We start from the raw sequence: 12,534 nt of genomic DNA on the forward strand, positions 1-12,534 counted from the left end.
CCCAGAGATAGGAAGGGACTTGCTCAAGGACACAGAGCCACTAAGTAGCAGTCCCTGAACCCAAAACAAGGTCCATTAATTCTAAGATGCATGCTCTTTCCACTGTAGATCAAATGCCTCTGACAAAGGCCCTATATGAAAAGAAGAAAGGTTGTATGCTTCCATGTGGTTACGTTGGTCAGACCCACCTGCCCCTTATTTTCCCTATGTGTCTCTCTTCCCAGCTTCCTGCATTCCATAAAGCCAACTGTTCACAGGATATGGCTCTGGTTTGCCTGGATGCTGAGCTGATGCTGATGCTATGTGAATATGACCATGACATAACTTGTCTTTATAAATATCCATTCCTTCAAATGAAACTACTCATTTGAAATCTGAGTCTGCTTGGCAGGGAGACAGGGACAGGGCAGCTGTAAGTTGGCATAGTCACTCTAGGCTAGTCCATCGCAAGCCACCTCACGCACAGGAGGACTGGAAGCCGGTGCAGTGGTTTAATACCAGGACTGCTGGCAGCTCCCGCTTTGTGACCTGGGATTGCAAGGTGATCTGTGAAGAGAGCCTCTGAAATATCATCAGACATGCTCCAAGGGTATGCTTGCTGATGCTTAAGTGCTCTGGAGACGGGACATCTATTAAATGTATTCAGTATTCTCCTTTCCTCTTCAATCACATCTTCTCTCACTCTTTTTTTTCTCCCTTCTTGAGGAAACAGCCAAGAGGTAACATGTTCTCATAATAATCAGGTCAAGTTTCCTCAGATTAATCCATTTAATAAGCATGAGCACTTACGGTGTGCCTGATGGTGGGCTAAGTTACGGAAATATGGAACTGAAAAATACTGTTTATGTGACAAATGAGTTACAGTCTAGTGGGAAAGAAAGCAGTTAGACATACAAGTAAAATAAAAGTTAAAAGTACTATTACTGAGGTATTTGCAAGATGATATAATTGACAATCATTAAGACATTATCAGAATCAGTGGAATATAAATAATTGATGTATAATAACATATGTTCTCAAGCTGAATAAGAGTGGAGTTATAAAGGATTCACCATATAGAAGGTACATTCATGAAAGAAGATCAACATTTAATTGTACCCTGAAGAACTGTAATTTTTTCAGTAATTATCTTAGTTTGAATAAAGTTTCCTAGCAGAAGCAAATAGTGATCATTTCTGGAAGAAAGCTTCCCCTTGTAAGGACATTTATTGTTGTTTAAATGATTTTGATTGTATAACTATAGTTCACTATAGAACAAAGTAATGCCATTTTTAAAATGCTTTACGTTTTCCCTGGAGTTTCTAGTTGCCTTTATTTCTTAAAGATTCCCCCCCCCCCAACTTTTTTTATGCCTTTTACACAGATATGCTCCTGGTTTTTCCTTGGATAATTCCCTTGAGTTAAAAGTACTGGTTCTTTGTAGCCCCCTCACAGTACTTCCATTATAGATCATGTGACCCAGAACATGGTCACATGGACAGATCAATGCAAAAATAAAAATCAGTTCATCATTAATTGACATATAACCTCAAATAGCTTCCTCTGTCAGTTTGGATTAGGTACAGCTGCATGTAAGAGAATATTTTAAAATTAATGTAACTTTAGCAAAATGAAATTTTATTTCTCTATTACAAACAGAAATTTGGAGGTAGGCAGTACAGAACGGGTATGGTGGGCTCATACTGTCATCAGGGACATAGTTTCCCATCTTTCTTTTCCATTATCCTCCAACTGTGGCTTTCATTCTCAAGGAAGCCAACCAAGTCAAATGAATGTTAGAGCTCCAGTGGCCATGCCTACAAATTAGAAGGAGGAACAAGCCCTCTCTTTTAACAATATCTCCATGAAGGCCACCCACAACATTGGCCAGAACTTGGTCATATAGCCATCCATAGCTGCAAGGGAGGCAGAAAAAGGAAATATTTTTTAGTTTAGCTGGAATATGTCTAAATAAAAAATGTTTTCTGTTGCTGAGCTGGAAAAAATAAAAAGAATGGATCATTGTGAGGAACAGATTTCTGCATCTTTCATGTCTGAAAATATCTTTACTTGACTCACATTTGTTTTGTATTTTGGCAGAGTATAGAATTCCACCTGAAAATCATTTTCATCAGAACTTTAAAAGTATTTTTCTACCAACATCTAGCATTCACTATTATGACAAGAGGTTAGTCCTACAGAGGTGTCATATTTGTCTGACTGACTGACAGATTTTCATTCTCTGTAAGCTTTTAGTTCTTTATCCTTAATGTTCTGAAATTTCAACATTCAAGAGAATGATTGTTCCATTTATTTTCAATTATTATATCCCTTAGCTCTTCAAAATTGTATTCCATTATTTACTTGAATATTTTATTTCATTAATTTCCTGTATTTTTTCTTTCTATAACTTCTATTAATTGACTATTAGACCTCTTGGATTGGTCCTCTGTCATTTATATTTTCTGTCGTTATTTTCATCTCTACATTCTTTTTATTCTACTTATGAAGGAAGGTATCCTGGAATTTTTTTTTTTTCCCTTTTTGCGGTACACGGGCCTCTCACTGTTGTGGCCTCTCCCGTCACAGAGCACAGGCTCCGGATGTGCAGGCCCAGCGGCCATGGCTCACAGGCCCAGCCACTCCGTGGCATGTGGGATCCTCCTGGACCGGGGCACGAACCCGTGTCTCCTGCACTGGCAGGTGGACTCTCAACCACTGCGCCACCAGGGAAGCTCCCTGGAATTTTTTATTTCAATCCTTCAACTCACTTCTTCTGCTCAATGTTTGTTGTGTTAATAATATTTTAATCATCAAGATCTCATTCCTGTTCTATGAATCTTCCTTTTTTTATAGCATCCTGTTGTACTGTGGATGCAGCATCAGCTCACATGTCTCTGAGGATATTAATAAAGGGGTTCTTGTGTGTTTTCCCCCCATTCTTGAATATCTCTATTTCCTTTGAAACTTTTTTCATTTGTTTATCTTAGACTCAATCTCATATCATATTTTGTTCTTCAAGTATTTAATGATTCTTGATTTTCCATTCATATTTAAGAATAAAAATATGAAAAAACTGTAAAACCGATAGCTAGTGGAAAGCAGCCGCATAGCAGAGGGAGATCAGCTCGGTGCTTTGTGACCACCTGGAGGGGTGGGATAGGGAGGGTGGGAGGGAGGGAGATGCAAGAGGGAAGAGATATAGGGATATATGTATATGTATTGCTGATTCACTTTGTCCTAAAGCAGAAACTAACACACCATGGCAAAGCAATTATACTCCAATAAAGATGTTAAAAAAAACCCAAAACTCTCACCACTGCAAACATTATAAAGTGTTGGAATACACACACATACACACACCTGAGCTTGAAAGTGAGAAAGAAAATTTTTCAGCTTTCAAAAGAAAAACCCCCAAAAATAAAAACAAAAAACTGAAAGCCATAGATGAGTATGAAAATAAAAATCAAGTAGCCCACAGGGGCGCAGGATACAAGCATAAATGCTGAGGGGAGGAAGTTTTAGATTCCAGGGCCTTAAGCACAATGAACTGAACCTAAGCTCCTGAATAAGGCACTGAGCCTGAAAGGATGTGACATGTGATCCAACTAACTGCTTTGAACAGTATGTGGTAAAGGATTCATTCACACAGAATTGGAAACCCAAGTCTGTGCAGTGGGAGATGTGGAGAGTTCAGAACTACACTTCACTCCTAGGGAAAGAATTACAAGCAGAAGATGAACATAATATCTGCTCTGGAATTGGTAATACCTACAGGTTCCTAACAAAGGTGAATTTGGAATTGCCCAAATAGAGATACTGGATGCAGAGCATCAAGTGTGATCTTGGCAAACAAATATCAAGAAGAAGAAAAAGAACAAGGGGGAGGAAAAGGAGGAAGAGGGGAAAGAAGAAGGAAATTATAAAGAAAAAATCATAATGAGAGTCAGCTGGTACAAAAATCAGGCAAACTGCACCCCATGAACTACAGGTAACAAACCAAGTTGGAGGAAAGTTTTAAAAAAAGGAGTAGAAGAAGGAAAATATGGAAAAACTAAATTTCTAAATATAAAAATAGCTAAAAATTTCCAACCTTGATGAAAACTATAAACTCACAGATTTGAGGAGCTCAACAAACCCCAAAAAGAATACACGAAAAGAAACCACACCATAGCACATCATAATCAAATTGCTGAAGACCAATGATAAAAAGAAAATCTTAAAAGCTGTCAGGAAAAGAAAGCCACATTATATACGGAGAAATGAGATTAGAATGACCATAGATTAAAAATGACGCAAGAGCCTGGAGGGGTGGGATAGGGAGGGTGGGAGGGAGGGAGACGCAAGAGGGAAGAGATATGGGAACATATGTATATGTATAACTGATTCACTTTGTTATAAAGCAGAAACTAACACACCATTGTAAAGCAATTGTACCCCAATAAAGATGTTAAAAAAAAAAAGAAAAGAATTACCACTTGTATTAAATAAAAAGGAAAATTAAGTTAATAAAAAAAAAAATGACGCAAGACAGAGCACAATGAAATGACATATTTCATGTGCTGAAAGGGAAAAGTGCCAACATACAACTCCATATCCAGTGAAAATATCCCTCAAAAACAAAGGTGAAATATGGCCATTTCTAAACAAGCAAGAGCTGAGAGAATTTATCACAAGCAAAAACCACACTATAAGAAATGCCAAAGGAAGTTTTCATGCTAAAGTTTTGAAATGGAAACTCAGATTTACATAAAGAAAAAAAGAACACTGAGAATTTATATTTACAGAAAGAAATGAAGAACACCAGAAATGGTAAATACCTAAATTAGAAAAATATGTGTGTGCATAAACCTTTTTTTCTTAAACACTTCTTTAAAAGATAATTGGCTGTTTAAGGGAGGAGAAGCTAGGCTGACTCAGGGGTGGGGTGGGGGGGTGGGGGTGTGCTGAGGGGAGGAAGAGGAAGTAGGGGACGTCGCTCAGCTGCTGGCTGCCCACTGGCTTCGTTCACACCCACCCCCTTAGCAAAAAGAAAAAAATAAAAGAAAATAAAAAGAAAAGAAAATTGGCTGTTTAGATAAAAATAATTTTAAAAGCATTATGCATTTTATAAATATATAGAAATAAAATCTATGACAATAAAAGCACAAAGGATAGAAGGAGGGAATGGAAGTACCCTGTTGTAAGGCACTACAATGCATGAGAAATAAATACTGGTTAAAGATACACTGTGATAAGTTGAAGATTGTTATTGTAAACCCTAGAACAACCACAAAAAAAAGGTAAGATGGAATACTGAAATGATTAATCAATAAAAAGGAAGGGGGCTTCCCTGGTGGCGCAGTGGTTGAGAGTCCGCTTGCTGGTGCAGGGGACGTGGGTTCATGCCCCAGTCTGGGAAGGTCCCACATGCCACGGAGTGGCTGGGCCCATGAGCCATGGCCGCTGAGCCTGTGCATCCAGAGCCCGTGCTCTGCAACGGGAGAGGCCACAACAGTGAGAGGCCCGCGTACCGCAAAAAAAAAAAAAAAAAAAAAAAAAAAAGGAAGGGTAAGACCATGTAGGAACAGAGAACAAACAGTACAAATAGAAAGCAAATAGCCAGATGGTAGAATTAAAACAAAATACACTGATAATTTCATTACATGTAAATTATCTAGACACTCCATTAGAAGGCAGAGATTGTTCAACTTTTTTAAAAGCAAGAAGCAACTATATGCTATGAATAGAAAGTAATTTAAAATACAAAGACAGGTTAAAAGCAAAAGAATGAAAAAAGAGAAATACTAATACTGAAATAGCTATATTAATAATAAAGCAGATTTCAGGATGAGGAATATTATCTGAAATATGGCAGGACAATTAAAAAAGACAAATGCCTCACAAGTATATAATAATTCTAAATGAGTAAACAGCATCTAATAACAGCTTTATAATACATAAAGCAAAAACTTACAGACTAAAAGGATGTATACAAAAATCCACAATTATAGTTAGAGATCTCAATGTATATCTCTCAGTAATTAATGAAAATTTATGTATAGAATCAGTAAGGACATAAATGACTTGAACAAAAATATAAACCAACTTGCATTAGTTGACTTTTGTAGGACAATACATGACAACAGCACTAGACACATTCTTTTTACGTGCCTGTAGAACATCCACCAAGCTGGATTATACGCTAAGCTCAAACACTTAGCAGGATCAAAGTCACGCAGAGTACATTTTCTCACACATACACACAAATTTAACAGGAAGTGAATATAAAAAATAATTTGGAAGATACTCAAATATTTGGAAATTAAGCAAGGTACTTCTAAATAATCCATAAGTCAAAGAAGACATCACAAAGGACATTATCAAATATTTTTAAAGGAATGACATAAAAATCACTACAAATCAGAATGTGAGGATGAAGCTAAAATAGTGTTTAGAAAGAAATGTGTTGCTTTAAATGCTTTTGTTAGAGAAAAAGACAGTTTAAAAGTCAATTATCAAAGTTATCATATTAGCAAACTAGGAAAAGAAAAGTAACTCAAAGGAATTGAAAGGGAAAAAAAAAACAAAGTAAGAATGTAAAATAATAAACACATGAGAAAAATCAATGAAACCAAAACTGGTTCTTAAAAAAGATAAGAAAAATTAATAAATTTCTTATAAACTTCTGGATCATTGATAGGTGAAAGGACATTAGTGAGACAACCAAGGAAACGTAAGTAAGGTCTATAGATTAAAAGTATTTTCCAATGTTAATTTTCTGGTTTTGATAATTGCATTGTAATTATGAAGATGTTACATTTGGGAAAGCTGGGTGAAATGTATACAGAATCCCTCTGTGTTACTTTGGGGCAAATTTTTGTAGATCTTAAATTATTTCAAAACTGAATTTTTTTAAAAAAAGGTCTTTGAAAGACTGTTAAGAAATCAAAAAGGCAAACCACTGATTGGGAGAAAATATTAGCAATACATACATCTGACAAAGACTTGTGGCACATATATACAAGGGAATATTACTCAGCCATAGAAAGAACCGAAATTGAGCTATTTGTAATGAACTGGATAGACCTAGAGTCTGTCATACAGAGTGAAGTAAGTCAGAAAGAGAAAGACAAATACCGTATGCTAACACGTATATATGGAATTTAAGAAAAAAAAAATGTCATGAAGAACCTAGGGGTAAGACAGGAATAAAGACACAGACCTACTGGAGAACGGACTTGAGGATATGGGGAGGGGAAGGATGAGCTGTGACAGGGCGAGAGAGAGGCATGGACATATATACACTACCAAACGTAAGGTAGATAGCTAGTGGGAAGCAGCCGCATGGCACAGGGATATCGGCTCAGTGCTTTGTGACCGCCTGGAGGGGTGGGATAGGGAGGGTGGGAGGGAGGGAGACGCAAGAGGGAAGAGATATGGGAACATATGTATATGTATAACTGATTCACTTTGTTATAAAGCAGAAACTAACACACCATTGTAAAGCAATTATACCCCAATAAAGATGTTAAAAAAAAAAGACTATATAAAGAATTCTTACAACTCAATCATAAGAAGACACACAAACCAATGTAAAGATATGAACAGATATTTCACAAAAGAAGACCTATGAATATCCAACAAGTACATGAAAACATGCTCAAAATTGCTAAACATCATAGAAATGCAAATAAAATCACAATATTAGAACACTATGTTTGAAATATAATGGCTAAAATTTTAAAAGACTGATGACACTAAATGTTGGCTTACATGTGGAGTAACTGAACCCTCCTACATTGCTGTTGAGAGTGTGAAATGGTACAACTTCTTTGGAAATAATTTGGAAGTTTTAAATGAAGGTAAACATACTCTTAGCATATAACCCAGCAATTACACAGCTAAGTGTTTACCAAAAGTAATAAAAGTATATATCCAGAAAAAGACATGATCAAGAGTGTTCATAGCAGCACTCTTCAAAATACCTCCAACTATAATAATCAACCAGTGTGGTACTGGCATAAAAACAGACATATTCGGCAATGAAACAGAAGACAGAGTCCAGAAATAAGCCCTCACATGTATGGTCAAATGATTCTCAACACGGGTGACAAGTGCTTTCAAATAGTTTTTTCAGAAAATGGTGCTAGGCTGTTTGCAGATGACATGATACTCTACATAGAGAATCCTAAAGATGCTACCAGAAAACTACTAGAGCTAATCAATGAATTTGGTAAAGCAGCAGGATACAAAATTAATGCACAGAAATCTCTTGCATTTTTATACACTAATGATGAGAAATCTGAAAGAGAAATTAAGGAAACACTCCCATTTACCATTGCAACAAAAAGAATAAAATACCTAGGAATAAACCTACCTAAGGAGACAAAAGACCTGTATGCAGAAAACTATAAGACACTGATGAAACAAATTAAAGATTATACAAACGGAGAGATATACCATGTTCTTGGATTGGGAGAATCAACATTGTGAAAATGACTATACTACCCAAAGCAATCTACAGATTGCTACAAAAGATCTACAGGAAACACAAAAGACCCCGAACAGCCAAAGCAATTTTGAGAAAGAAAAACGGAGCCGGAGGAATCAGGCTCCTGGACTTCAGACTATACCACAAAGCTACAATAATCAAGACAGTATGGTACTGGTACAAAAACAGAAATACAGATCAATGGAACAGGATAGATAGCCCAGAGATAAATCCATGCATGTATGGTCACCTTATTTTTGATAACAGAGGCAAGAATATAAACTGTAGAAAAGAAAGCCCCTTCAATAAGTGGTGCTGGGAAAACTGGAGAGCTACATGTAAAAGAATGAAAATAGAACACTTCCTAACACCATACACAAAAATAAACTCAAAATGGATTAAAGACCTAAATGTAAGGCCAGACACTATCAAACTCTTAGAGGAAAACATAGGCAGAACACTATGACATAAATCACAGCAAGATCCTTTTTGACCCACCTCCTAGAGAAATGGAAATAAAAAGTAAACAAATGGGACCTAACGAAACTTAAAAGCTTCTGCATAGCAAACTAAACCATAAACAAGACAAAAAGACAACCCTCAGAATGGGAGAAAATATTTGCAAATGAAGCAACTGACAAAGGTTTAATCTCCAAAATTTACAAGCAGTGCATGCAGCTCAATATCAAAGAAACAAATAACCCAATCCAAAAATGGGCAGAAGACCTAAAGAGACATTTCTTCAAAGAAGATATACAGATTGCCAACAAACACATGAAAGGATGCTCAACATCACTAACCATTAGTGAAATGCTAATCAAAACTACAATGAGGTATCACGTCACACCGGTCAGAATGGCCATGATCAAAAAATCTACAAACAATAAATTCTGGAGAGGGTGTGGAGAAAAGGGAACCCTCTTGCCCTGTTGGTTGGAAGTTAAATTGATACAGCCACTATGGAGAACAGTATGGCGGTTCCTTAAATAACTAAATATAGAACTATCATACGACTCAGCAATCCCACTACTGTGCATATACCCTGAGAAAACCATAATTCAAAAAGAGTCATGGGGGCTTCCCTGGTGGCGCAGTGGTTGAGAGTCCGCCTGCCGATGCAGGGGACATGGGTTCGTGCCCCAGTCCGGGAGGATCCCGCGTGCCGTGGAGCGGCTGGGCCCGTGAGCCGTGGCCGCTGGGCCTGCGCGTCTGGAGCCTGTGCTCCGCAATGGGACAGGCCACGACAGTGAGAGGCCCGCATACCACAAAAAAAAAAAAAAAAAAAAAGAGTCATGGACCACAATGTTCATTGCAGCTCTATTTACAATAGCCAGGACATGGAAGCAACCTAAGTGTCCATCAACAGATGAATGGATAAAGAAGATCTGGTACATATATACAATGGAAGTTTACTCAGCCATAAAAAGAGACAAAATTGATTTATTTGTAGTGAGGTGGATGGACCTAGAGACTGTCATACAGAGTGAAGTAAGTCAGAAAGAGAAAAATACCATATGTTAACACATATATATGGAATCTTAAAAAAAAAAAAATGGTGAAGAACCTAGGGGCAGGACAGGAATAAAGATGCAGACATACAGAATGGACTTGAGGACTTGGGGAGGGGGAAGGGTAAGCTGGGATGAAGTGAGAGAGTGGCATGGACTTATATAAACTAACAAATGTAAAACAGATATCTAGCGGGAAGCAGCCGCATAGCACAGGGAGATTAGCTTGGTGCTTTGTGACCACCTAGAGGAGTGGGATAGGGAGGTTGGGAGGGAGATGCAAGAGGGAGGAGATATGGGGATATATGTATATGTAGAGCTGATTCACTTTATTATAAAGCAGAAACTAACACACCATTGTAAAGCAATTATACTCCAATAAAGATGTTAAAAAAAAAGGGTGCTAGGAAAACTGGATATCCATATGCAATAGAATGAAATTGGATCCTTACTTTGTATTATATACAAAAATTAACTCAAAATGTATCAAAGACTGAAAGAAAGAGCTACAATTATAAAACTCTTAGAAGAAAACATTAGGGGGAAATCTTGAAAATATTGAATTTGGCAATAATTTCTTATTGCAATAATTTCTTAATTGCCTTTGGATATGACACCAAAGGCAACAACAAAAATAGATAAATTGGACTTCTCCAAAATTTAAAGGTTTTGTGAAACAAAGGACACTATCAAGCGAATGAAAAGGCAACCCACAGAGTGGGAGAAAACATCTGCAAATCATATATCTGATAAGGGATTAAGATCCAGAATATATAAAGAACTCCTACAACTCAAAATAAAAAAAGAAATAAATAAAACAACCCAAATAAAAAATTGGCAAAGGACTTGAATCGACATTTTTCCAAAGAAGATACTGAAATGGCCAACAGGCACATGAAAAGATGCTCAACATCTGAGTCATGAGGGAAATGCAAATCAAATCCACAATGAGATACCACTTCACACCACTAAATGGATATTATAAATTAAAAAACAAAGAAGGAAAAAATCTGGAAATTGGAACCCTTAGGTATTGTTGCTGGAAATGGCGCAACTGCTGTGACAACAGTAGGGCAGATCCTGAAAAAGTTAAACAACTGAATTACCTTATGATCCAGTCATTTCACAGTCTAGGTATATATACAACAGAATTGAAAGCAGGGACCTAACCAGATATTTGTACATCCATGTTCATAGCAGCATCATGCCAAAGAGCCAAAAGGTTACAGCAATGCACATATCCATCAAGAAGAATAAATAAACTAAATGTGATATATACACACAATGGGATATTATTCATCTGTAAAAAGGAATGAAATTCTAATACATACTACAACATGCATGAACCTTGTAAACATTATGCTAAGTGAAATAAGCCAGATACAAACGGATAGATATATACCGTAATTATTTCTCTTGAGGTATGTAGAAAAAGCACATTCACAGAGACAGAAAGTATAATGAAGTTACCTGGGGCTGGAGAAAGAAGAAATAGGGAGTTGTTGTTTAACAGGTTTGGGATTTCTGTTCAGGATGATAAAGAACTTCTGTAAATGGAGTGACAAGGGTTGCACAAGACTATGAGTGTACTTAATGCCACTGAATTATAGTTAAAAATGGCGAATTTGATATTATATATATTTTATCACAATAAAATAATAAGAAAAAATACCACCAAACTTGATAAAAGGCAAATGTCCACAAAGGAAAATGGAGAAACAAATTGTGTTATCTCCATATACTGGAATACCATTCAGTAATAAAAAGGAACAATATAGGTACATTTCAGATATACAATACGGAGCAAATGAACCCAGGCACAAAAATAAGTATATGCTATATGACTCCATTTACATGAAGTTCATGACTAATCTATAGTGACAAAAATAAATGAGTTACTGAGTAGGATTGGGGTCCTGGCTGTAAAGGAGTATAAGGGGACTTTTAGGGGTGATGGGAATGTTTTATATCTTGATTGGCATTGTGATTATACAGGTTAATGTATCTGGCAAAATTCATTGAGATCTAAACTTATAATGCCTTGTAATTTATTGTTCTATTGTATGTAAATCATACCTCAATAAAATTGAGGAAAGAAAGGAAGGAGGGAAGGAAGGAGGAAGATGAAAGCAAGGAAGGAAGGAAGGGAGGGAAAAGAAGAAAGGAAGAAAGGAGAAAAAAATCACTCTGCCATAGCAATTAGAATAGGGTAATATTGGCACAAGAAAAGGTAATTACACACGTTTGAAAAAAACAGAGAGCCCAGAAATAATTCCCACATATACACAAATTTGGCAATGCCAGAGGTGGCACTGAAAAGGAAAGAAAGTTTGAAATGGAACAATGAGCCAGCCATGTAGTCAAAAAGTTTAATTCTATCCTGCATCACACCACCACATGGGAAATTCCGGATGGACTGAACACCTAAATACGCAAGTCAAAATTTTATAGCTTTTAGAAGAAAATATAGAATAACTTCATGATTTCAAGGTACTTCAAGAATTTCCTCAGACATATCACAGCCCTGGCACTCTCCCATACCTATATTTTATAAATATTAAGCAATCTGATCGC

Source organism: Pseudorca crassidens, chromosome 16 (genome assembly GCF_039906515.1).
Source record: "Pseudorca crassidens isolate mPseCra1 chromosome 16, mPseCra1.hap1, whole genome shotgun sequence".
Lineage (NCBI taxonomy): Eukaryota > Metazoa > Chordata > Mammalia > Artiodactyla > Delphinidae > Pseudorca > Pseudorca crassidens.